The 25,121-nt window shown below is 45.2% G+C and overlaps 1 protein-coding gene across 3 annotated transcripts in view; it reads right to left on the reverse strand.

Moving 5' to 3' along the window:
- CUNH11orf97 (chromosome unknown C11orf97 homolog) overlaps window positions 1–25,121 on the reverse strand; it is a 148,706-nt gene that overhangs the window by 4,878 nt on the left and 118,707 nt on the right. The window lies entirely within an intron of this gene.

Raw genomic sequence — 25,121 nt, forward strand, 5'->3', positions numbered from 1 at the left:
AAGTCGCCCCCTTCTCTCTCTTGCCTCTGAGTGAGTACACTAAAGAAAATAAGAGTTCTCAGAGCACCCCTTACATCCGAGTTCCCCTTTACATCAGAGGCCACAGTGTTTCCCCTTACATCAGAGTCTTCTCCGTACATCAGAGTTCTCAGTGTTTCCCCTTAAATCAGGGTTCTCAGAGCACCCCTTACATCAGAGTTCCCCTTTACATCAGAGGCCACAGTGTTTCCCCTTACATCAGAGTCCTCTCTGTACATCAGAGTTCTCAGTGTTTCCCCTTATGTTAGAGTCCCTAGAGATCTCCCTTACATCAGAGTCTGCAGAGTCCCCCCTGACAGTGAATGGGAACTCTGTGAGTTCAGACTTAAAGGGGAACTCTGTGGACTCTGATGTAAAGGGGGACTCTTGTTATTAACTTAATATGACTGGAAATGTTATTTAGTAGCAAAATATATGTATAGGTTATACTATAAAAAAATTTGCTGTGCACCGCTAAAGTGTTCGGGTTTGACTTGAAGAAAAGGTGGCAACCCTACAGTCAAACCGTATTTTCAGAATGGAAAGGCCAGCAATGGCATCCTATATGTTCTTTCAGTGCAGGTTTCCTCAGCTGCTGTTACTATCAGAAATCTGTCTTTATACTGAGTTCACATACCAGCTGAAAGCTGACATTAGCCCTGCAGGAGGAGTACCTGTAAACTGTTTTGCAGGAAAGAAAGCAATATGATGTCACACTGCAGTGCCAAGAAGTGTAAAGAAATGTCAGTTGCATGAAGTACACAGGATAGCAGTGGCATGATGTCTACAAGAACGGCAGTCGCATGAAGTATAAAAAATGGCAATAGCATGAAGTATACAAGATGTCGATAGCATGTAAATGATGCCAGTTGTACATGATGGCAATGGTATGATGCCCACAGAAATGGCAGTAACATGAAGTGTACAGGATGGCAGTGTCATGAAGTCTACAGGAATGGCAGTCGCATGAAGTGTACAGAATGGCAGTGACATGAAGTGTACAAGATGGCAGCAGCATGATCTTGATGGCAATGGCATGACGTCTAAAAAAAATGGCAGTCGCTTTATAAATATGTTTCCTTTATAGGCAAATATAATGTAGCTCTGGGCAAGGCAAATATGCTATTTATAAGGATTCATATTAGAGACGGTGTGAAAAGGCTATGTACTGCCACAGCAAAATCAACTATTCCAGGACCTTGGTTTTTGACCATAACAATATTTTAGATAATTATTTCCTTATTACACCAATTATAAGATGACAACTGCATGAAGTCTGCATAAATGGCAGTAGAATGAAGTGTACAGTATAGCAGTGGCATAAGGTCTGCAGGAGTGGCAGTCACATGATGTGTACAGAATGGCAGTGAGATGAATTATACAAGATGGCAGTAGCATGTACAGTATCTCACAAAAATTAGTACACCCCTCACATTTTGGTAAATATTTTATTATATCTTTTCATGTGACAACACTGAAGAAATGATACTTTGCAACAATGTAAAGTAGTGAGTGTACAGCTTGTATAACAGTGTAAATTTGCTGTCCCCTCAAAATAACTCAACACACAGCCATTAATGTCTAAACCGCTGGCAACAAATGTGATTACACCCTCAAGTGAAAATGTCCAAATTGGGCCCAATTGGCCATTTTTTCCCTCCCCAGTGTCATGTGACTTGTTCATTTTACAAGGTCTCAGGTGTTAATCGGGAGCAGTTGTGTTAAATTTGGTGTTATCACTCTCACTCTCCCATACTGGTCACTGGAAGTTCAACATGGCACCTCATGGCAAAGAACTCTCTGAGGATCTGAAAAAAAATATTGTTGCTCTACATAAAGATGGCCTGGGCTATAAGAAGATTGCCAAGACCCTGAAAATGAGCTACAGCACGGTGGCCAAGACCATACAGCGGCTTAACAGGACCGGGTTCACTCAGAACAGGCCTCGCCATGGTCAACTAAAGAAGTTGAGTGCACGTGCTCAGCATCATATCCAGAGGTTGTCTTTGGGAAATGGATGTATGAGTGCTGCCAGCATTGCTGAAGGGGTGGGCGGTCAGCCTGTCAGTGCTCAGACCATACGCTGTACGCTGCATAAAATTGGTCTGCATGGCTGTCGTCCCAGAAGGAAGCCTCTTCTAAAGATGATGCACAAGAAAGCCTGCAAACAATTTGCTGAAGACAAGCAGACTAAGGACATGGATTACTGGAACCATGTCCCGTGATCTGATGAGACCAAGATAAACTTATTTGGTTCAGATGGTGTCAAACGTGTGTGGTGGCAACCAGGTGAGGAGTACAAAGGAAAGTGTGTCTTGCCTACAGTCAAGCATTGTGGTGGTAGTGTCATGGTCTGGGGCTGCATGAGTGCTGCCCGCACTGGAGAGCTACAGTTCATTGACGAATAGGGATGGCCGAACGGTTCGCCAGGCGGTCGGTTCGCCAGACGGTCGCTTCGCGGCGAATTTTAGCTGTTCGCGGTCCGCCCAATCGGCGGACTATTGCCGCCGTTCGCCCGGCGGATTTCCGTGTTTACTGTGTAAAAGAACTTTGACCTATGATGACACATCCATCATGGGGTACAGGACAGCCAATTGAGACATTACAGCACATGGACACTTGGACATTCCCCCTAACTTATAAATACACCCGATCCGGCGGCCATTTTACATTCTTATTCTGTCACTATAGGGAGAGGTTGCTGTGTGGAGCAGGGAGAGATTGCAGTGACCCAAATCGCTAGCTATTTGGTACACAAAAGTTCTTTTCAGGACTGGTATAGGTGTTAGGTGTAGTTCAGGATATAGGTTTGCTGTGCTACTGATTGTTGCAGCAGCCTGAGTGTCTTTTGCCAGTTTAGAGAAAGGGACAGGACAGTGTGTGCTGCAGGGACAGTCAGTTTAGTCATTAGCTGTTACTATCAGGTCCACAAAAGTGCTATTCCAGTTATTGTTCCAGTAGCCTCTGTTTTGTCAGTTTATATAGGGACAGGCAGGAAGCTGTGTGTGAGGCAGTGAGGGTCAGTTTAATCAGTAGCTGTTACTATATTAGGTCCACAAAGGTTCTTTTCAGGACTGGTATCAGTGGTATGGTAATAGGCTTGTACACGTATAATATTCTTTCTTCCAAATATAGAAAGAATATTATACTTGACTGCTGCCCTTCTGCTGCAGTCTGCTAATCAGTCACAACCTACTTGTTCCACAAAGGTCCTTATAAGGACTGGCAAGGTCTAGGGTGCTACAGTACATGTTGAGGTTGAGTGAGGTACAGTCTGCTACTCTATAAGGACTGGTATAGGTCCACAATACATAGGGTTGAGGTGCCCTACTGCTGACCGCTGCCCTATACTGCAGCAGTCATTCGGTATAGGGACTGAGAGTTTTGTCCCAGGGTCATTTAAAAAATGACAGGCAGAGGAAGAGGCAGGGCCTTCCGCAGGGGTGGTAGGGGTAGGGCAGGAGCAACAAGCTTGAGCCAAAGTGGGAAGTTGCAGAAGGTGCGTTCAATTCATTTAAAGGACGCACCAGACTTGGTTGAGTGGCTCACTCAGCCTTACTCTTCTGCACCCTCCTCATCCTCTCGATCTGCACCCTCTTCTTCACTCTCTGCTATGTGCACCCCCAAAGACACTACCACCAACAACACCACCACCACCACATATCTTCCGCTTGAGTCACAGGAATTATTTTCCGATCCATATCAAGACATTTCTGATGCGCAGCCACTCTTGGTATTGGATCAGGAAGAGGAGGTAGCAACAACCGCTACTCAGCAGTCTGATGACAGTACCCAGATCAGCCCAAGGAGGAGGTTGGTCCCCGGTGTTGCTGCCTACTCCAAGATCTCTACTTACAGCGGTGGGGAAGGTGACGTCGATGATGACGTGTCTAGTGATGTCACGTGGGTGCCCACAAGAGAGGAAGAGGAGGGGAGTTCAGAGGGAGATATGGACCAGCAGATAGGGAGGAGAAGCAGGAATAACTTACATTGCACAGGAGGGACAAAGCAGACTGCAAATGTATCAGGAGTGAGTCATTGACCATGTACGGTCACATCTGGCGCTCCCAGGACACCGGCACATGGCTCCGCAGTGTGGGCTTTTTTTAACGTGTCCGCTGCTGACAATAGCATTGCCATCTGCAATATTTGCAGTCAACGCATTAGTCGCGGTAAGCCCAACACTCACCTAGGGACGACCGCCTTAAGAAGGCACATGAGCAGCCATCACCGAGCCCAGTGGGAGCAATGGAACACACAAAGCCACACTCCAGGCTCTCACCGTCCAGCCTCGTCTTCTACTTCCCCTTCTCCTCTCTCCTCACAATTGTCCTCCACTCCACCTTCCATCACGCCAAGCTCACGTTTTTCTGCAAAAAGGCAGGCTTCCATGGGCCTAATGTTCGAGCGTAAAAAAAATGATGACGCCGGATAACCCTCTTGCCCAACGGTTCACGGCTGGCTTGTCAGAACTCATAGCCCGCCAACTACTGCCATATAAACTGGTGGACTCGGAGGCCTTTCGCAAATTTGTGGCCATTGGAACACCACAATGGAAGGTCCCAGGCAGGAAGTATTTCTCAGAGAAGGGCATCCCAGAGCTATATGGACATGTTCAGCGGCAAGTGAATGTATCTCTGGCACACAGTGTCGGTGCCAAGATACATCTGACCACAGACACGTGGTCTAGCAAACACGGGCAGAGAAGGTATATCACTTTTACTGCCCACTGGGTGAACCTTCTGACGGCCGTCAAGCATGTAACCCGTGGCACCCGTGTATATTTGGTTTTACCGCCACGGATTGCATGCAGGCCTGGCCCTTCTTCTCCTCCTCCTCCTACTCCATCCTCCTCCCTCTCCTCCTCGGCTGACTCCTCCTTTTCCGCTGCTAGCGTCTCTTCCGATGTGCCGCCCAAGCTCCCCAGAACTTATTCGACATGCCAGGTGAGACGTTGCCATGCCATGCTGCGTCTGTTGTGCCTGGAAGCCAAGAGCCACACTGGCCCGGCACTCCTTTCAGCTTTGCGTTCACAGGCAGATCAGTGGCTAACACCGCTCAATTAGACAGTTGGTAAAGTGGTGTGTGACAACGGTGCCAATCTGCTTAGCACATTGAAACAGGGCAAAATCACGCACGTGCCATGCATGGCACACGTCTTAAACTTGGTCGCGCAGTGATTCGTTGTCAAATACCCTGGGGTCCAGGACATCTTGCGGCAGGCAAGGAAAATCTCGGCCCATTTCAGAAGATCTTACACGCCCATGGCTCGCCTTGCTGACATTCAGCGGTGACACAATCTGCCGGTCAGACGTCTTATTTGCGATTGCCCGACGCGATGGAACTCAACCTTCTATATGCTTGATAGGCTGCTCCAGCAGAAACGTGCAGTTAACGTCTACCTGTATGAACTCTGCGGCAGAACAGGTTCTGGGGAGCTGGGGTTTTTTCACCGCCTCAGTGGCTGCTCATGCGCGACGCATGCAGACTTCTGCGCCCATTTGAGGAGATCACCAAACTGGTAAGTCGCAGCCATGGCGCCATCAGTGACATGGTACCTTATGCCTTCTTTATGGAGCCTGCATTGCGTCGTGTCATCGATCAAGCTGTGGAGGAGCAGGAGCGGGAAGATGAGGAAGTCGCAATGCTGGATGAATTCCCGGGGGGGGGGGGCTACTCTATCTGAGACAAGTGAACAACAGGAGTCTGAAGAGGAGTCAGAGGAGGATGGTGCCGGGGCAGATGAGGAGGAGCAAGAAGAGCATGCTTTAAACCTTTCTGGGATCCCTGTTGTGCGTGTATGGGGAGAGGAGAATGAAGAGGACGACATTATCCTGGATGATGAGCAGGAGCCAGGCCACCACACCGCTTCCAGTTTAGTGCAAATGGGGGCCTTCATGCTCCAGTGTTTTAATAGGGACCCCGTATAAAAAGCATAAGGGTCAAGGACCAGTACTGGGTGGCAACGTACTTAGACCCCCGGTACAAACACAAAATGGTGGAAATGTTACCGCCGTCACAGAGGGCTGGCAGAATGGAGCACTTCCAGGCCTTGCTTCAAGAAATGCTGCATTCTGCTTTTGCGTGCGCTGGCAGAGGAGCAATTCCCACTCTCAGAGAAGGAGTTGCGGGTACCAATCCAACAGCACCTGCAAGAAGAGGCCGGTTTGAAGATGTGTTGGTGACTGCGGATATGAGGTCATTCTTTCAGCCGACCCATCGACAGGTGTCATCCGGATCCAGCATCACGGATTAACTACCTCACATTTCTAAAAATGAATGAGGCATGGATCTTGGAGGAATTCAACACATGTGACCAGTAGACCATGTATATGTAGATAAACATTTTTTTTAATCGAGCACACAGACCTTCTTTCTTCATTTGGCTCACTTCCTTGTCCAAAAAAAGCACACCGTACTATATGCCTGTACCCTCCTCTTTGAAGAGGTTGTGCGGTGTCATATTTCTACTGGGGCTGCTTATTATGAGGGGCTCCCACCATCCCTGTGCTGTGCTGACTTCCTCCTGGGGCTGCTTATTATGAGGGGCCCCCACCATCCCTGTGCTGTGCTAACTTCCTCCTGGGGCTGTACCTCTGCTGTGCATATTATGAGGGGCTCCCACCATCCCTGTGCTATGCTCATTATGAGGGGCTCCCACCATCCCTGTGCTATGCTCATTATGAGGAGCTCCCACCATCCCTGTGCTGTGCTGACTTCCTCCTGGGGATGCTTATTATGAGGGGCTCCCACCATCCCTGTGCTGTGCTGACTTACTCCTGGGGCTGTACCTCTGCTGTGCATATTATGAGGGGCTCCCACCATCCCTGTGCTATGCTCATTATGAGGGGCTCCCACCATCCCTGTGCTATGCTCATTATGAGGGGCCCCCACCCTCCCTGTGCTATGCTCATTATGAGGGGCTCCCACCATCCCTATGCTATGCTCATTATGAGGGGCTCCCACCATCCCTTTGCTATGCTGACTTCCTCCTGGGGCTGCTTACGGTGCAGGTGTCAGTGCTTTATGTCACGCTGCTGATGTCAGTACTCTCTATCACGGTGCTGCTGTCAGTGCTGTATATCACGGTGCTGGTGTTAGTGCTTTATGTCACGCTGCTGATGTCAGTACTCTCTATCACGGTGCTGCTGTCAGTGCTGTATATCATGGTGCTGGTGTTAGTGCTTTATGTCACGCTGCTGATGTCAGTGCTCTCTATCACGGTGCTGTTGTCAGATGACTCTATCGCGGTGCAGGTGTCATTGCTGTATGTCACGCTGCTGGTGATCATCTCCTGCACCCTCTTTGCCTACCCTGACCTTCCCTCTCCTCCATTGCCTTCATGCGCTCCACAGTCCTGAATTGTCACAACAATTTCCCATATAAAAAAAGAATGCTTGTAGTTGTCGATCCCAGATTCACCTCATACATGTTTTATGTCATTGGCCATGTGGTGGGACTATGTTTGCACAGCTATTAATTATTTTGTGGCTGCAAATTTGACCTGTAGGTTTGCAAAGTTCACCTCCCATTGAAGTCAATGGGGCCCGCCGCGAACGTTCCGGTTCGCGAACTATCGGCCGCGTTCGCGAAACGTCCCATCGGAAGTTCGTACATCACTAATTGACTAAACCATAAATGCCAATATGTACTGTGACATACTGAAGCAGAGCATGATCCCCTCCCTTCAGAGACTGGGCCGCAGGACAGTATTCCAACTTGATAACAACCCCAAACACACCTCCAAGATGACCACTGCCTTGCTAAAGAAGCTGAAAGTAAAGGTGATGGACTGGCCAAGCATGTCTCCAGACCTAACTTCAATTAAGCATCTGTGGGGCATCCACAAACGGAAGGTGGAGGAGAACAAGGTCTCTAACATCCACCAGCTCTGTGATGTCATCATGGAGGAGTGGAAGAGGACTCCAGTGGCAACCTGTGAAACTCTGGTGAACTCCATGCCCAAGAGGGTTAAGGCAATGCTGAAAAATAATGGTGGCCACACAAAATATTGACACTTTTGGCCCAATTTGGACATTTTCACTTAGAGGTGTACTCACTTTTGCTTCCAGTGGTTTAGACATTAATGGCTGTGTGTTGAGTTATTTTTAGGGGACAGCAAATTTACACTGTTATACAAGTTGTACACTCACTACTTTACATTGTTGCAAAGTGTAATTTCTTCAGTGTTGTCACATGAAAAGATAGAATAAAATAGTTACAAAAATGTGAGATACTGTGTGTGTATATATATATATATATATATATATATATATATATATATATATATATATATACACACTACCGTTCAAAAGTTTGGGGTCACCCAAACAATTTTGTGTTTTCCATGAAAAGTCACACTTATTCACCACCATACGTTGTGAAATGAATAGAAAATAGAGTCAAGACATTGACAAGGTTAGAAATAATGATTTGTATTTGAAATAACATTGTTTTTACATCAAACTTTGCTTTCGTCAAAGAATCCTCCTTTTGCAGCAATTACAGCATTGCACACCTTTGGCATTCTAGCTGTTAATTTATTGAGGTAAGCTGGAGAAATTGCACCCCACGCTTCTAGAAGCAGCTCCCACAAGTTGGATTGGTTGGATGGGCACTTCTGGCGTACCATACGGTCAAGCTGCTCCCACAACAGCTCAATGGGGTTCAGATCTGGTGACTGTGCTGGCCACTCCATTACCGATAGAATACCAGCTGCCTGCTTCTGCTGTAAATAGTTCTTGCACAATTTGGAGGTGTGTTTAGGGTCATTGTCCTGTTGTAGGATGAAATTGGCTCCAATCAAGCGCTGTCCACTGGGTATGGCATGGCGTTGCAAAATGGAGTGATAGCCTTCCTTATTCAGAATCCCTTTTATCCTGTACAAAGCTCCCACCTTACCAGCACCAAAGCAACCCCAGACCATCACATTACCTCCACCATGCTTAACAGATGGCGTCAGGCATTCTTCCAGCATCTTTTCATTTGTTCTGCGTCTCACAAACGTTCTTCTTTGTGATCCAAACACCTCAAACTTGGATTCATCCGTCCACAACACTTTTTTCCAGTCTTCCTCTGTCCAATGTCTGTGTTCTTTTGCCCATCTTAATCTTTTTCTTTTATTGGCCAGTCCCAGATATGGCTTTTTCTTTGCCACTCTGCCCTGAAGCCCAAAATCCCGCAGCCGCCTCTTCACTGTAGATGTTGACACTGGTGTTTTGCGGGTACTATTTAATGAAGATGCCAGTTGGGGACCTGTGAGGCGTCTGTTTCTCAAACTAGAGACTCTAATGTGCTTATCTTCTTGCTTAGTTGTGCAACTCGGCCTCCCACTTCTTTTTCTACTCTGGTTAGAGCCTGTTTGTGCTGTCCTCTGAAGGGAGTAGTACACCCCGTTGTAGGAAATCTTAAATTTCTTTGCAATTTCTCGCATGGAATAGCCTTCATTTCTAAGAACAAGAATAGACTGTCGAGTTTCAGATGAAAGTTCTCTTTTTCTGGCCATTTTGAGCGTTTAATTGACCCCACAAATGTGATGCTCCAGAAACTCAATCTGCTCACAGGAAGGTCAGTTTTGTAGCTTCTGGAAGGAGCTAGACTGTTTTTAGATGTGTGAACATGATTGCACAAGGGTTTGCTAATCATCAATTAGCCTTCTGAGCCAATGAGCAAACACATTGTACCATTAGAACACTGGAGTGATAGTTGCTGGAAATGGGCCTCTATACACCTATGTAGATATTGCACCAAAAACTAGACATTTGCAGTTAGAATAGTCATTTACCACATTAGCAATGTATAGAGTATATTTGTTTAAAGTTAGGACTAGTTTAAAGTTAGCTTCATTGAAAAGTACAGTGCTTTTCCTTCAAAAATAAGGACATTTCAATGTGACCCCAAACTTTTGAACGGTAGTGTATATATATATTGTATGTATTGTATATATAATGTATGTGTGTGTGTGTTCGTGTAAATTAAATATTTTGAGATCTTTAGACCTTAGCATGGTCTCTATGTGTGTTATGAATTTATAAAATATATATGATACAATGGCATGAGGTCTACAGAAATGGCAGTAACATGAAGTGTACAAGATGACAGTGGCATGAAGTATACATGATGGCAGTCAAATGTATAGCAATGGCATGAAGTCTACAGAAATGGCAGTAGAATAAAGGGTACAGGATGGCAGCGGCAGTTTCATACCAGAGTCTTGCAGAAGGAGAGCTTGACAAAATGGGATAAATCCCCTTTATCCCTGGATCAGCAGATTCAGGTGAGCCAGTCAGTCAGGGACTCCCTACTCTGGTGGTTGAGATCCCCGGCACTTCAGTCCGGGAAAAGTGTCTAGAAACAGCAGTAGCATGAAGTCTACAGGAATGGCAGTTGTATGACGAATATAAGTTGGCAGTGGTATGGAGTGTACAGGATGGCAATGGTATGGATTGTTTTTACAATTACAGCTTTTGATATGTGCACAGGTGGAGGATAACAAGAGTATATACAGTACATCACCTTACAAATCTTTTTTTCCTTTATAGAGAAATGTGACATAGCTCTCGGCAAGGTAGATATGCTACTTATGAGGGTTCATATCTGAGAAGGTGTGAACAGGCAATGTACTGCCACAGCAAAATCAATTATTGCAGTACCCTGGAAAAAGACTACGACCACAACAATATTTTAGATAAGGATTTCCTCATTACCAGTTAATCCCAGTAAGAGAATTAAACGTTCTACATATGAACATTAGCAATCAGGATAGGAGGTATGTATGGGGATGTACAAACATATGAACGGGTATTTGTTTACTCATGTGATGATTCATCTATTGTACTATGCACTTTATATGATCTCTTGTTCCTTCCTGTATTATATCAGTACACATCCAGATTTTGAATTATCTAAATATTACATTTCCTTACTGGGATTAGCTCATGCTCACCTAGATATATTTAATTTACTATACTGACAATATAAACGGGGGATTTGTTGCTGATTTTTGCTGTTTTCAAGCATTTTTATCCAATGTGTGTTCTTTATTTGTCTCATAAAGAAATCATTATTCCAGTTATTGTTGTGGCTGTAAACTTATTATAGGGTATTATGGGGCATTGGAATAGTTGTCTATGAATAATATTTTTGTGCTCTGGGAAAACGTGTACTGCCACAAAGCATTCTCATTGTGTTTTTTTAAATGGAACTCCACCCCAGTGTTTTGCAGTTTGGGGTGAAGAGAACATTGATCAATCCTCTAAGCCTGGTTTAAAGGCCCATACACATGATCAGACTTTTTGACAACAAACACGCGAATTAGCTGTTTTAAGGCAACATCCGACCGCGTGTACGCTCCATCGGACAAACTTTTTCGGTTTTCATCTAACTTTTGTTGGCTGTGCGAACTGACAAACTTTTTGACAACATAAGTCTGATGGAGCAAAGTCCGATCGTGTGTACACGCATGCTCAGAATCAATGCAAAAGTTCAGACACCAATGCAGAAGTTGACCAAAGGGTGGCGCCGGAGTAATTGAACGTCCTCTTTTGAAGTGTCGTCAGTATGTTGAAACGCCACTACGTTTGTGTTTGTTGCCTAAAAAGTCAGATCGTGTGTATGCAATAAAAATTTACAGCCAAATCCCTTTGTACAAAGTCCGATCGTGTGTATGAGGCTTAAGAATGTAAAAAAGTGCTCTATAAATGGAGGAGGCAAACTTTTCATTCACCCGCCCCTTCCTCCATTCATAGAGTGCTTTTCATTGATGGAAGCTAAAATACAGCTTCAATGAATGGATAAGGGGCCGAACGGGTGGGCATAGTCAGCATTCTTGGCGAATGTCCTGTATTAACCCCCACAGAACCGGAGCAGTAGAACCACTGCAGGGTGCAGGTGGGTGTTTGTGTGGGAGGGGGGCGGTTTTAGGAATCAGAACATTTCAACTAGGACAGAAGTTACCAGCGCAAGGGACACTTTTCATTTATTCAAGTGCCATCAATTGTTCTGATTGAATCCAATGAAAAATGTAGGTTTTAAAGCATTTATCAGGACAAAAAAAAAGTCAAAAGAATATACAGTAGTGTCGGCCCATCCATGTGCCCTGCCCCTAATCTACATGCAGGACGCATGGATTTCAATAGGGTCTTTTTTTTTTTTTTTAGAAACACATGATTAGAGCCTAAGGCTTTAATTGTCTTCAAAAAAGGGCAGGCTGCTATGCGCCCTGGCCTTCCCAGTTGGGTGACAACAGCGAATTAATATTTGCTGTTGTCTTCCTGATTCTCCTCCTTGTCAAATCAGGAAGCGGGTCCTGAGACCCAATAGGCTAGGGACACTCATGACCCACTTGCTGTTTGGCCGGGAGGAGAAGCAACGGCCCCGGCTATTCCCTGGAGTGGAGAGCAGCCTCGGCCTCCTAAGGTAAGGCAGCTGATCACGGCAGTTCGTCTCCCACGGGGGGGGGGGGGGTTAGGACAGATCGCCACCATACGTCTCCGAGGGGGCGAATGCTGCCATCCGTCTCCCATGGTGGGGGGGGGAACTGATCGCCACAATATGTCTCCGTGGGGGGGGACCGATCGCTGGCATCTGTCTCCCGTGGGGGGGGGGGGCATTTTGGTTTTCCGCCACCTCTATTAAACACCAGCCACCGCTGATATACTGTATATACAGTAGATCTCTGCAATACATGTATATTCTCACATGTTTTATCTATGTAAAGCTGATCTCTGGCCAAAAACAATATTTAGCCATTTACAATGTAAAAATAAATTAACACTGATGCATTGTGTGCAATGTGTGCCTGCTATTGTTTTTCAGTAACACTCTTACTTTCATTCCCCCCCTTACAGTACAGTCAGCACCAAACATTTGGTGCTGAGAATTACCGTTTCAGTTAGAGTATACAGATAACAGCGGGTCACTCTCTGCAGCTTCTCTATTTTAAAAACATCTTTGCATTCTTTTCAGTGAGCTCAAGGTGATCTGTGATTAGAGGAGGAGAGATCATGACATTCACCTGCACCTCCTCTCACAGAAGGTTTTACCCCCTTCATGACCAGACCATTTTTTGCTACTTTAACTGGCAATTGCTCAGTTAGACAACCATGTGCGCAAATTAAATGCATATCATTTTTTTTTTAACAAATAGAGCTTTCTTTTCGTGGTAGTTGATCACCACTGGGTTTTTATTTTTTATTATATAAAGAAAAAAAAAAAAAAAAAAACATATTTTCTACAAATCCAAAAAAACAACAACTTTCTTCATGAATTTAGGCCAAAATGTATTCTGCACATCTTTGGTTAAAAAAAAAATAAAAAATAATCCCAATAAGTATACATGAATTGTTTTCTGTCAAAATTATAGCATCTACAAACTATGGCATATATACTGGATATTACGCAGCTATGATGCTATACTAGTAATGACAATGGTCAGCGACTTATAGTGCGGCGGAAAATCTGGCGCTAACAGACCCTCACTGGGAGGTACACTAACTGACTGGCACTGACATTAATAGTGGCAATAATACAGGGATTAGATATAATACTGTACACTGTATTAATGACACTGGGTGGGAAGGGGTTAACATCTAGGGACAACAAAGGGGTCAACTATGTGCCTAACAAGTGTAATGTGTGTAATATGTGCTGCTTTTACTAACAGATCTGGCTGTTTTTTCTCCCTGTTTTGCAGGGTAAAGAAACAGCCAGATCACTGATGTGTGTACAGAATCCTGGGTGTGAGTACTGCGATTGACTACAGCCGATCAGCAGGTCTCGGACATAAGTCATTGGCCGGGACTCGCTGACAAACTCCTGCTGTAGCCAGTGACAGTGCAGATTAGGATCGGGCACACAAATGTACGCCCCTATCTTGGAATAGGTTGGATGATATACATGTACGTGATCCAGCCTGCCTGTGCTGCCCTGCCGTAGTACATGTACTGTGGGTGGGTGGCAAGCAGTTAAAGACCCTACAAGCAGGAGTGTATCAGGGGGTTGGCACTGCCCCCCAGGCGACCATTCTATAGCCGAATGACAGCTACAGTGCGATTGTCCAGTTCTGGGAGGGCGTCTATTGAAGTCCTCTCAAAACTATGCCCCCCCCCACTGCAGACACAGTCCTTCAGACACAGGTGATCACAGATGGGTGTAAAGAGTCAATCACAGCGTCTGTTTATCATGTGATCAGCTTTGTCCGATCACAGCCGATCACAATGTAAACACACTTGCCGGTTATCGACACTCCTTTCCTCGCACTGTCACGGCGTAGAAGAGGAGAGCCGGTAACCGGCCAGTGTGAAAGGGAACACCCACCCTGATAATCAAGGCACTGATCATCTGATGTGTTCCGATGATCAGTGCAGCCCCAACAGTGCCCATCAGTGCTGCCTATCAGTGCCCATCATTGCTGCCAATCAATGCCAATCAGTGCCCATCAGTACTGCCAACCAGTATCCATCAGTGCCACATATCAATGCGGCTTTATCAGTACCCACAAGTGCTGCCTCATCCTATGTCCCACTGACCACATATGTGGCACTTGGATAAATCATGTCTCAGGGTCTGATTAGAAAGCCACAGCTGTTCACTGCGAACGGGTGCATCTTCCTCATCAGACCTTTAGATAAGAACGGTAAACCGCGGCTGGGGTGCGACAAATCTAGATGGGTGGCACCTGATTTTAGTCTTGCCTAGGGCAGCAAAAAATTAAAATACACCGCTGCCTACAAGTGTGGAAAAATACCTGTTGATGTGCCAGAAATGCACTCAAATTCTAATTTGCCGTTGACAGGGAGCATTGATCTCTATCATGCTGCTAGGCAGAACGGGGAAATGCCTTATTTACATCTCCCCGTTCTGCGGCTCCGTGACACGATCACTGGGACAGCGGTGGACATCCTGTCCACAGGTCCCGCAGGCACGGTCATGCTGTATGAGGCGGGCATACACTAGCCCCGCCAGTAGCGTGGGCCCCCGCTAACCCCACCAATTAAAGGGGATGTACAGGTACTCCCATTTGCCCACCGCTGCCACTGTGCCAACGTATATCGGCGTGCAGCAATCAGCAAGTGGTAATGGCATATTTAATAGACTAAAAAAGAAGCAAATATGAAGAGTTCATTATTAGGGATTGTATACACTTTAATAGGATATATATTAAAATTTTTGGCAATGATAACCTGGCATTGGGTACATGCTGGCTTAGAGAGTCTACAGAGGAGTATGTAAAAGCTCTAGAGGACTTCTTGCCAACGATATACGAGTTCAGGAAAGGACAAATCCCATTCCTTTCACTAAGATGTCATCTTATGTAAAACGATACGTGGGAGAGCCTACCAAAAGGCAAACTGGCAGATTTCAGAAAGTGAATACATGATTGTAAAACGTGAACCCACACAAAAATAATGTCATGTATTCTATTGTACAATGCAAAGCTATATGATCTCAGTTCTAGACACCAATCTACAATGTATGATGAAATACAGGAGTAACGATACGGAGTGACTGTCCCCAGGCTCATGAGGTCACTGGGCTCTGGAATACTTTCTTTTTTTATTATTCACCAGCTGGGTGCTAGCATACACATTACAGTTAGAATGAAGCAGCATATCTGTTCCGTATCCATTCTATATCTGCCAGGAGAGAACTGTAGTAGCTGCCATTGCTAACCTGTTTTTTTGAAGGTACAAGTCGTCTTTTTATCACTCTGGGTTTTATGGACCTGGAACAAACATTTCTATACAAGGCAATAGGACACCTGATCCACACATGCTTGCTGCTGGTCAGACTCACTAAATCCCTGGTGCCCAACATGCAGCCCTTTGACACTTTTTGTGCGGCCCTTAGGGCCCCCATGTTTCCCTATTGCCCTTTTGCGGCCCTATGGTGATGTTGGGGGCCACATTTGAGGTCCCCTATATTAAGAATGTTGATCACGACTGTACTAAATAATAAGCAAGGGTAATGAAAAGGTCTGCCGTTTCAAAAACATAGATTTCTCCCATAAATGGTTCCCTTTGTATTCTAGAATCAGAGTAAGGCCTCGATTACATGGGCGTACTACAGCGTATGCCTGTGTGAGGGCCTTGTTCACCTGAACAGGGATGCACATGTGTTCTGTACTTCCCTGTGCAGGCAGTCCCATTCTTGCAAACTGGGATGCAGTGGCATGTCTTCGGAACCATGCAATGGCTTTCTTATGCCCCATACACATGGATGGAATTTCCGTCTGAAAAATCTTGGATGGTTTTTCTGATGGAATTCCATTCAAGCTTGGCATACACACGGTCACACAAAAGTTCTCAGAACTTTTGACCATCAAGAACAACACTACGACAAGCCGAGAAAATTAAGATCAATGCTTCCGAGCATGCGTCAAATTATTTCCGTAGGAATTTTGCACGTCGGAATTGCTACAGATGCTTGGAACTTTTTCTGTCAGAAAAATAGAGAACCTACTCTCAATCTTTTGCTGGCAGAAATTCTGCAAGCAAAAGTCCGATGGAGCATACACGTGGTCGGAACTTCCGAGCAGAAGCTTACATCGGACTTTTGCTGGTGGAATTTCGGGTTTTTTATCTTAATGAATAGCATGCATTAAAATAAAAATTCTTCTGCCTTTAAAATCATTAGACCTCTGGAAGATTTACCGCCCTTCATGACCAGGCCATTTTTTGCTATACGGCACTGCACTACTTTAACTGACAATTGCGTGATCATGCAGCGCTGTACATAAATGACGTCATGAAAGTGAAATAAAATATCACATTTTGGGGTATCACCAGAACAGGACTAGATGGGAAATCTTCCAATGGGAACAAAAAAAAAAAAAAGTTGCTCTTTAACCAGTTGACGTCCACGCTATAGCCGAATGACAGCCACAGAGCGGACCTGAATTTCCGGGAGGCCGTCATATGACGGCCTCCCCTATGCAGGGCGCATGCAGGGAGCGATGTGATCGCAAGTCACTGAGACTCGGGTGATCATCAATCCGAGTAAGGGGCCGGTCCTGGCCCCTTACCATGCGATCAGCTGTCAGCCAATGACAGCTGATCACATGATGTAAACAAAAGCTCAATAATCGTTTTGTTTTTTTCTCCTCACGCTGACAGCCTGAAGAGAAAAAAAAGCCGATCACCGGCTTATCTGAAAGGGAAATCGGTCCCAAAGAGGAAGAGGCAATTATGCCTCATTTATGCCCACCACTACCCCCTGACAGTGCCACCTGCCAGTGCCCATGAGTACCACCTATCAATGTCCATGAGTGCCACTTATCAATGCCCACCAGTGATGCCAATTAGTGCCACCTAGCAGTGCTGCCTATCAGTGTAATCGATCAGTGCCCATCATTGCCACCCATCAGTGCCGCCTCATCAGCGTACATCAATGAAGGAGGAAGATTACCCGGTTTAAAATTATATAACAAAATATATAAAAAAAATAAAAAAAGTTTTTTAAATTCTGACTTTTTACATTTTTTTTTTTTTTATCAAAAATTAAAAACTGCAGAGGTGATCAAATACCACCAAAGCTCTATTTGTGGGAAAAAATGACAAAAATTTAATTTGGGCAATTGTCATTCAAAGTGCATCAGCGCTAAAAGCTGAAAATTGGTCTGGACAGGAGGGGGGTTTAAGCAGGCCCGTTGCAACAGGACAGGCAAACCAAACAATTGCTTGGGGTCCCGAGCCGGCCTGGCAGGCCCTTGCCACGCCGCCGCTTCCTATAAATGCTGTGGCCTGTAGCATGGCCGAGCTCCTGTTCCTTCCTCCTGCAGTCCGGCTAGGTACCGTGCATTGCAGGAGATTCAGTTTCCTGTTCCCGGCCGTACTGACAGGAAGTGCACACACTGAGTGCTCACTTCCTTTCAGTCCGGCCGGCCAGGAACAGCAAACTGAATCTCCTGCCGTGTGGTACGTGGTAAGGGGGGAGGTGGGGTAAAAAGAACATTGGGGGGGGGGGGGGGGGAGGCAGTCATCAAGACCTGTTGCTCACAGCTTGATTAGACACCGTTGGATTTCCTTTGCATATTGCACTTTTTGGACTTATTTCATGGATTGTGTGAATATATGCTGGTCTAGTTATATACAGCATTTGCCACTGTGTTCACACGGATTACATTGCACTTTGCACCAGGATTTGCTGCCTTATTGTTGCCCATGCATTTTTTTTTTAGTTCATGTGACACATAGCCAGGGGCAAACTGACCATTGGGCCACTCAGGCACTGCCCGAGGGCCCCATGCCACTAGGGGGCCCCGTCAGGGTCGCCAGCCTCAGTAAAACTAGGGACAGTATGTAAAAATTTGTGTTTTTTTTACACCTGTCTCTGAAATGTCCCTTATGGACATCCTTTTGGTCTAAAAATCCCGAGATTATAGCTTCCCCACCTCTCCAGTACCTTCTCAGCCAATAGAAACATGTCTGTGTATACTGTGTGATTGTATACTGTGTGGCCCCATAATCTCTGATTACCTGGGGGCCCCATGAGTTGTCAGTCCGCCCCTGCACATAGCATTCTTTGGACTTTGCACTTATCATTTCATTATTATCGTTTGATGGGGGGGGGCCTCCATGTCCATTTGCTTGGGGCCCCAAATTCCTTCAAATGGCCCTGGGTTTAAGTGCCCAGTAAGTAAGTGGTTAAACAACACTCACCTACTTTATCAGATGCTGTATTCCATGGTGGTCTGCTTTGAATACACAATCTAGGTTTGCTAATCGGGTGGCAAAGAATAGGCAATATTTTTTAATTAGATATGGGGGCTGCCAGTGCTGACCTCCTTTTGTAAAGTCTTATGGCAAAGTCCTGGTGACAAAAAGGAGACTCTTGATGTCACTATCCAAATAGAAAACAGAAACATTCTGCACACTAGAGAAGTACATCGCTACATAAAAGAACATGGCACAACAAATACTGGGAGCATAATTATTACCAGCCTTTATTTTTATCTCTTCCCGACGTACCGCTTTAATACTAAGACGTTTATGAGTCCTAATAGAGCTGTGATAGTTCATTTAAAAAAAATAAAAATCTATAATGTAAGTACCCTCTCTTGGTACATGTTTGAAATGTAATAAAATATAGATTAAATCTTATATTGCAAAGGTGTTGGGAACTGAAGAAAGTGCTGACCATCGCAATGTTTGCCCAGAGCCTGTTAAGATCTTAAAGTGCCCTGCATTCAGATATAAATGAAAATGAGTTTTTGCAGCCGTCCAAGGAGCGGTGGGAAATAGCGGTCATCTCATTAGTATGCAAGTAGATGGTATGGCAAGCTAATTATTTAAATGCACAGATGTGCTTCCACAGGCTCATAGCTGCACTCTACCTGATGAAATTGTCAGGCTGAGATCCCCCTGGTCCCTCTGCATCAATAACTCTCAGTCTCAGTGTAACTGAAGAACACTTGCAGCCACAGAGAGAGAGAGATCACCGCTCCGCTGCCAGTTCAGCAAAATGTGATGACACAGAGTTTATAAACTTAAACTTTTCGGGTGAGACTGAGGTCTCGCTATCTCATAAAAATCGGTGAGTTGCAGAAAAAAAAGCTGAGTGTCACATCTTTATATACCTGTATTATCTGAGAGTGACTGAATATGTGCTGGCCTTATTTAACCACTTAAGCCCCAGACTAATTTGCAGCCAAAGGACCAGGCCCCTTTTTGCGATTCGGCACTGCGTTGCTTTAACTGACAATTGCGCAGTCGTGCGAAGTGGCTTCCAAACAAAATTGGCATCTTTTTTTTCCCACAAATAGAGCTTTCTTTTGGTGGTATATGATCACCTCTGCGGTTTTTATTTTTTGTGCTATAAACAAAAATAGAGCGACAATTTTGAAGAAAATGCAATATTTTTTACTTTTTACTATAATAAATATCCCCAAAAAATATTTTAAAAAAAGTTTTTTTTCCTCAGTTTAGGCCGATACGTATTCTTCTACATATTTTTGGTATAAAAATTGCAATTAGTGATTTTTGATTGGTTTGTTAAAAGTTATAGCGTTTACAAAATAGGGGATAGTTTTATAGCATTTTTATACATTTTTTTTTTTTTACTAGTAATGGTGGCGATCAGCGAATTTTATTGTGACTGCGACATTATGGCGGACACATCGGACATTTTTGACACATTTTTGGTACCACTGCCATTTATACAGCAATCAGTGCTATTTAAATGCACTGATTCCTGTGTAAATGACACTGGCAGTGAAGGAGTTAACCACTAGGGGGCAGCGAGGGGTTAAGTGTGTGTGTGTGTGTGTGTTTTTTTTTTTAACTGTAGGGGGGCGTGGCTTGGCGTCTGACGTCACTGATCGTCTTTCCCTATAACAGGGAACAGACGATCAGTGACAGGCTCAGTAGGAAGCACGAGGAGAGGTTTGTTTACACAGACCTCTCCTCGTTCTTCAGCTCTGTGACCCGATCACGGGACACCAGTGGCGATCGGGTCCGCTGGTCCCATGGCCACGGTCACGGAGCTCAGGACCGGGTTGGGAGCGTGCCCCTGGCGGCGCGATCCCTACTCACGGCTGGGCACTTAAAGAGCAACGTACATGTACGTGCTTGTGCCCAGCCGCCCCGTTCTGCCGACGTATATGTGTATATTAAGCGTTTAAAGGGTATTTCCAGGCATTACCCGAATGTAACCCCAATACTTCTCTATCCCCCTCTATAGCATGTCTCTGCATAATTTTGTTTATTTTACTTTGTTTCTGTAGCAAGAAAACAGCTTCCATTATGCCCTATGGAATCATCACCAGCCTTGTAAAATTCCTGTAGCGGCAAGGGCCTATCTATGTAGGCATATCACTCTCATCCCCCAGAACTACATAGCCCAAGAGCCCTTTCCCTACCCATAGGGGTGTGCTTATAAAATATTTTCAGACCTATTAGTCCTGCAAAACTGCATGTAAATTCATTCTGTCGGAATGCCAGCAAAGTTAAATGTTACTAGGCTATTTTCCCTCCATGTCAAATGTTCTTCAATCATAAGGATAGTGTGAATCAGGAAAATAGTAAATTTAGTAAACACTAAATGGAGCTGATGATCATAGGAAATGAATGCTTATTTAGTACATTTAATTTAACCAAGGATACAAGGTCTCATTTACATGCACCACCTCCCCATGCTGTGAGTGCTGTGAACAAGGCTTATCACCGAAACTAGTCTGCTGCTGACTGTACTCACTTAAAATTATACGCTTGATGGTATGGAGTTGCCGGCTGCTTTTATTCGATGACCGTTTGTCTATTGGTGTGTGGGAGGACACCTCAGCTTGGACACCCTGACTGCAAACTTCCAATGTAAGACTTTGTTTCCCACTGCTCTGAGCCATACGATCTTTGATCAAACCTCCCCATAATAGACATTTTTAAAGGGAAATGTAGAAAATGGGAGTTTTAAGGTGCATATTAATCAAATTGAAAACAGACATCAAATTTATACATTTTATTTAACCGCTTGAGATCCGCGCTATAGCCGAATGACAGCTACAGCGTGGACCTGCTTTGCCGGGACGACGTCTATTGACGTCGTCCCATGCACGAACGGCCTGCGCGCCCCCTGAGGGTCGCGCTCTGTGATCAGCGAGTCTATGAGACTCGCCTGATCACGGATCGGAGCAAGGGGTCGATCCCGACCCCTTACCACGTGATCAGCTGTCAGCCAATGACAGCTGATCATGTGACACAACAGAGCCGGTAATCGGCTATTTTTCCTCCTCGCGCTGACAGCACGAGGAGAAAAAAAAAAAGCCGATCACCGGCGGCCGTGATCGGGACATCAGTCCCGTTCACGGCCAGCTTATCAGTGCCCACCTGCCCCCTGCCAGTGCCACCCAAATAATAAAAAAGTGCCCATAGTGCCACCCATCAGTGCCCACAGTGCCATCCATCAGTGCCCACAGTGCCACCCCTCAGTACCCACAGTGCCACCCATCAGTGCCCACAATCTACCTCAACAACAGTGCTGCACCCCAGTGCCACCTATCCATGCCCATCAGTTTCATCTACCAGTGCCCATCAGTGCCACCTATCAAAGCCACCTATCAGTGCCACCTATCAGTGCCCATCAGTCCCATCTATCAGTGCCACCCATCCATGCTACCCATCAGTGACATCTTATCTGTGCCCATCTTTGCCCATCAGTGCCGCCTTATCTGTGCCTATCGGTGCCACCTTATCTGTGCCTATTAGTGCCGCCTTAACTGTGCCTATCAGTGCCCACCAGTGCAGCCTATCAGTGCCGCCTCATCAGCGCATTTCAATGAAGGAGAAAAATGACCCGTTTGCAAAATTTTATAACAAACTATTAAACATGATTTTTTTTTTTTTTGCATCTTTTTTTGTTTGTTTAGCAAAAAATAAAACTCCCAGCTGTAATTAAATACCACCAAAAGAAAGATCTATTTGTGGGAAAAAAGCTGAAAAAGCTGAAAATTGGTCGGGGCAAGAGGGAGGTTTAAGTGCCCAGTAAGCAAGTGGTTAATAAACATCATTAAAATTACAAATATCAGAACCAACATGAATAAATTCATACGGTCATTGTACAAACGTTTTTCCACTCTACATGTTTCGCCAAGATGATGGCTTCCTCAGGAGCTTCTGCAAGACTTTATGTACAATATCACCATAGGTAAGCAAAAAATATATAAGTAAACAACAACAAAAAATGTATATATAATTTTATAAATTCATAACACACAGAGACCATGCTAAGGTATAAAAACCTCAAAATATTTAATTTACACACACATATATATATATATATATTTATATATACCAAAATACTATCATATGTATATAGGTCATCTGATGAATGAAATCTCACCCCAACTCCAGAGGACTAGCAAAGCCCCCAAACAGATAGCCCAGCACAGTATCAGTGTGTCATAGACAGGGTAAACCCCTCAATTGAGCCTGCAGGAACATAAAACTAATTATACTTGGACACAATTAATAATGTCCAATTAAGCGTACAAATGTTGCCTGTCTGTTCCACTATACCTACCATGTTCAAGCATATGGTCATCATGGGTACAGGGAAGTTCAGCAAATAAACTTGGCACTAATAAGGGGAAAGATGCTTTAAGGCTAATATACAGCTTGATAGAAGAAAAGGCAGTTTAATCTAGGAAAACATAAAACAGCTGTGAGGATCTAGTTCAGCAAATCAAGCATGATAAATACATAAAGGCTTGTATTATAGCCATCTTACTGCAATGTTGACAATCCCTCAATATAAGACAGGAGTTCCCCTTTTCCCATAAACCAGTGCAGTCCAGCCAGGGCAAAGTAGACCCAAAGAGGCAGAAAATGTCTTAGGGTAAGGATAGTCCCCCATAACCAACAGTACGATTGCATTATTATCTGATAAATGGAACAGACAGGTTCAGTTACTATCTCACTACAATGGATTCGCTTACCTGAAGCTTAAAGACTGTGTCATACAAGTGCCAAACAGGGCGAGTGGCCGCAACTAATACACCAAAGACAACCAATAGGCGTCCGCATCGCTGCGGTGATGTCAGACACCTTGGGGATGGAGGGGGTATTTAAGGACCCTCAGGGTGGCAGTGTATTTGTTGTGGCTGCTTGCCCTGTTTGACACTTGTATGACAGCCTGTAAGCTTCAGGTAAGCGTTGTTCAGTTTATCAGATAATAATGCAAATGTACCCGGGTACTCAGATGGGCTGTGACAGGTACTCAGATATACCGACAGGTACTCAGGTACTTTGATGGCTGGTGACAAGGTATTTTGATAGGTGGTGACAGGTCCTCTTTATTGGGGGGGGGGGGCTGCAATCAGTGTGTTGGGGTGCACTGTAAGCGGCAACGAGATGTTACCACAATCTCCTTTTTACACGCTATATCGGTGTGTGAGGAGGACAACCTGGTAACATCTCGTTACCTCAGTTTGCTGACATTCTGTGACCAGCTGTGATTGGATACAGCCGGTCACATGGTAAAGAGCCATTTTCATTAGCTCCTTACTGTGAATGGGGTTGGGCTGTGTCAGGGTGACAAGCCTCGTCCCCAATCGCCGCTCTGAATGCATCCTAGGGGCATGCACGAGCGCCGTTCACGTGAATAGTACACGTGACCAGCACAGCAGTAGCGGCGAAAAACCGAGGACGTCATATGATGCCCGACCATGATGGGAGATCCCATCTGCGGACGTCATATGACTATAGCCCGGTATTGCAGTGCTTAAAGCGGGAGTCCGGCCCGTTTTTTTTTTTTTTTTTAAAAGCCAGCAGCTACAAATACTGCAGCTGCTGACTTTTAAAATAATGACACTTACCCACCCAGCGCGCCCGCGATGTTGGCACCCGAAGCCGATCTCTTGATCGTCTCTCGGGTGCTGCCGCCGCCATCTTGGATATGGGAATCAGGAAGTGGAGCCTTTCGGCTTCATTTCCCGGTTCCTTACTGCGCGTGCGCGAGTCGCGCTGCGCAATAAGGATGGTCCCCGCTGTCTCTGGGATCCGTGTGTTTCCCAGCAGGCAGCGGGGGACCTTCGGAAAGGGGCGTAGATTCTGCGGAAAGGGGTGTACCTTCTGCAGAATCTATCCCGGAAGTGGGTGTAGATACCTGTACTGTACAGGTACCTGCACCCCCCTCCCCCCTGAAAGGTGCCAATTGTGGCGCCGGAGGGGGGGAGGGTTCCATTGAGCGGAAGGTCCACTTTAGGGTAGACCTCCGCTTTAAATAAAATTTCGAAATTCGATTTCTGTTTTCAATTTGATTAATATGCACCTTAAAACTCCAATTTTCTAAAACTCCCATTTTTCTTTAAAAATAATTATTATTTACTTTGATCATCAACTCCATCTAGTGGTCATAATGCAGTATTTTCCTGATTCATGCTGTTTTTAGGAATGAAGAACATCCCAAGCTGGAGAAAAAATAGTCTAGTAACTTTGAATTCTGCCAGCATTTGCACTGAACAAATGAATGTGCATGCAGATTCGCAGGATGGACAGCTCTGTGAATTTTTTGTAGATACACTCTACAGCGGGGGTTGGTGACAGGTAGACCGGGAACAGGTCTTCCCCACCGACCCCCCGCCTCCTACTGCTAGCTGCCGGTGTTCTGTC

Source organism: Lithobates pipiens, unplaced genomic scaffold (assembly GCF_037356315.1).
Source record: "Lithobates pipiens isolate NorthernLeopardFrog02 unplaced genomic scaffold, aLitPip1_a1.2 Scaffold_17, whole genome shotgun sequence".
In the NCBI taxonomy this organism is placed as follows: Eukaryota; Metazoa; Chordata; class Amphibia; order Anura; family Ranidae; genus Lithobates; species Lithobates pipiens.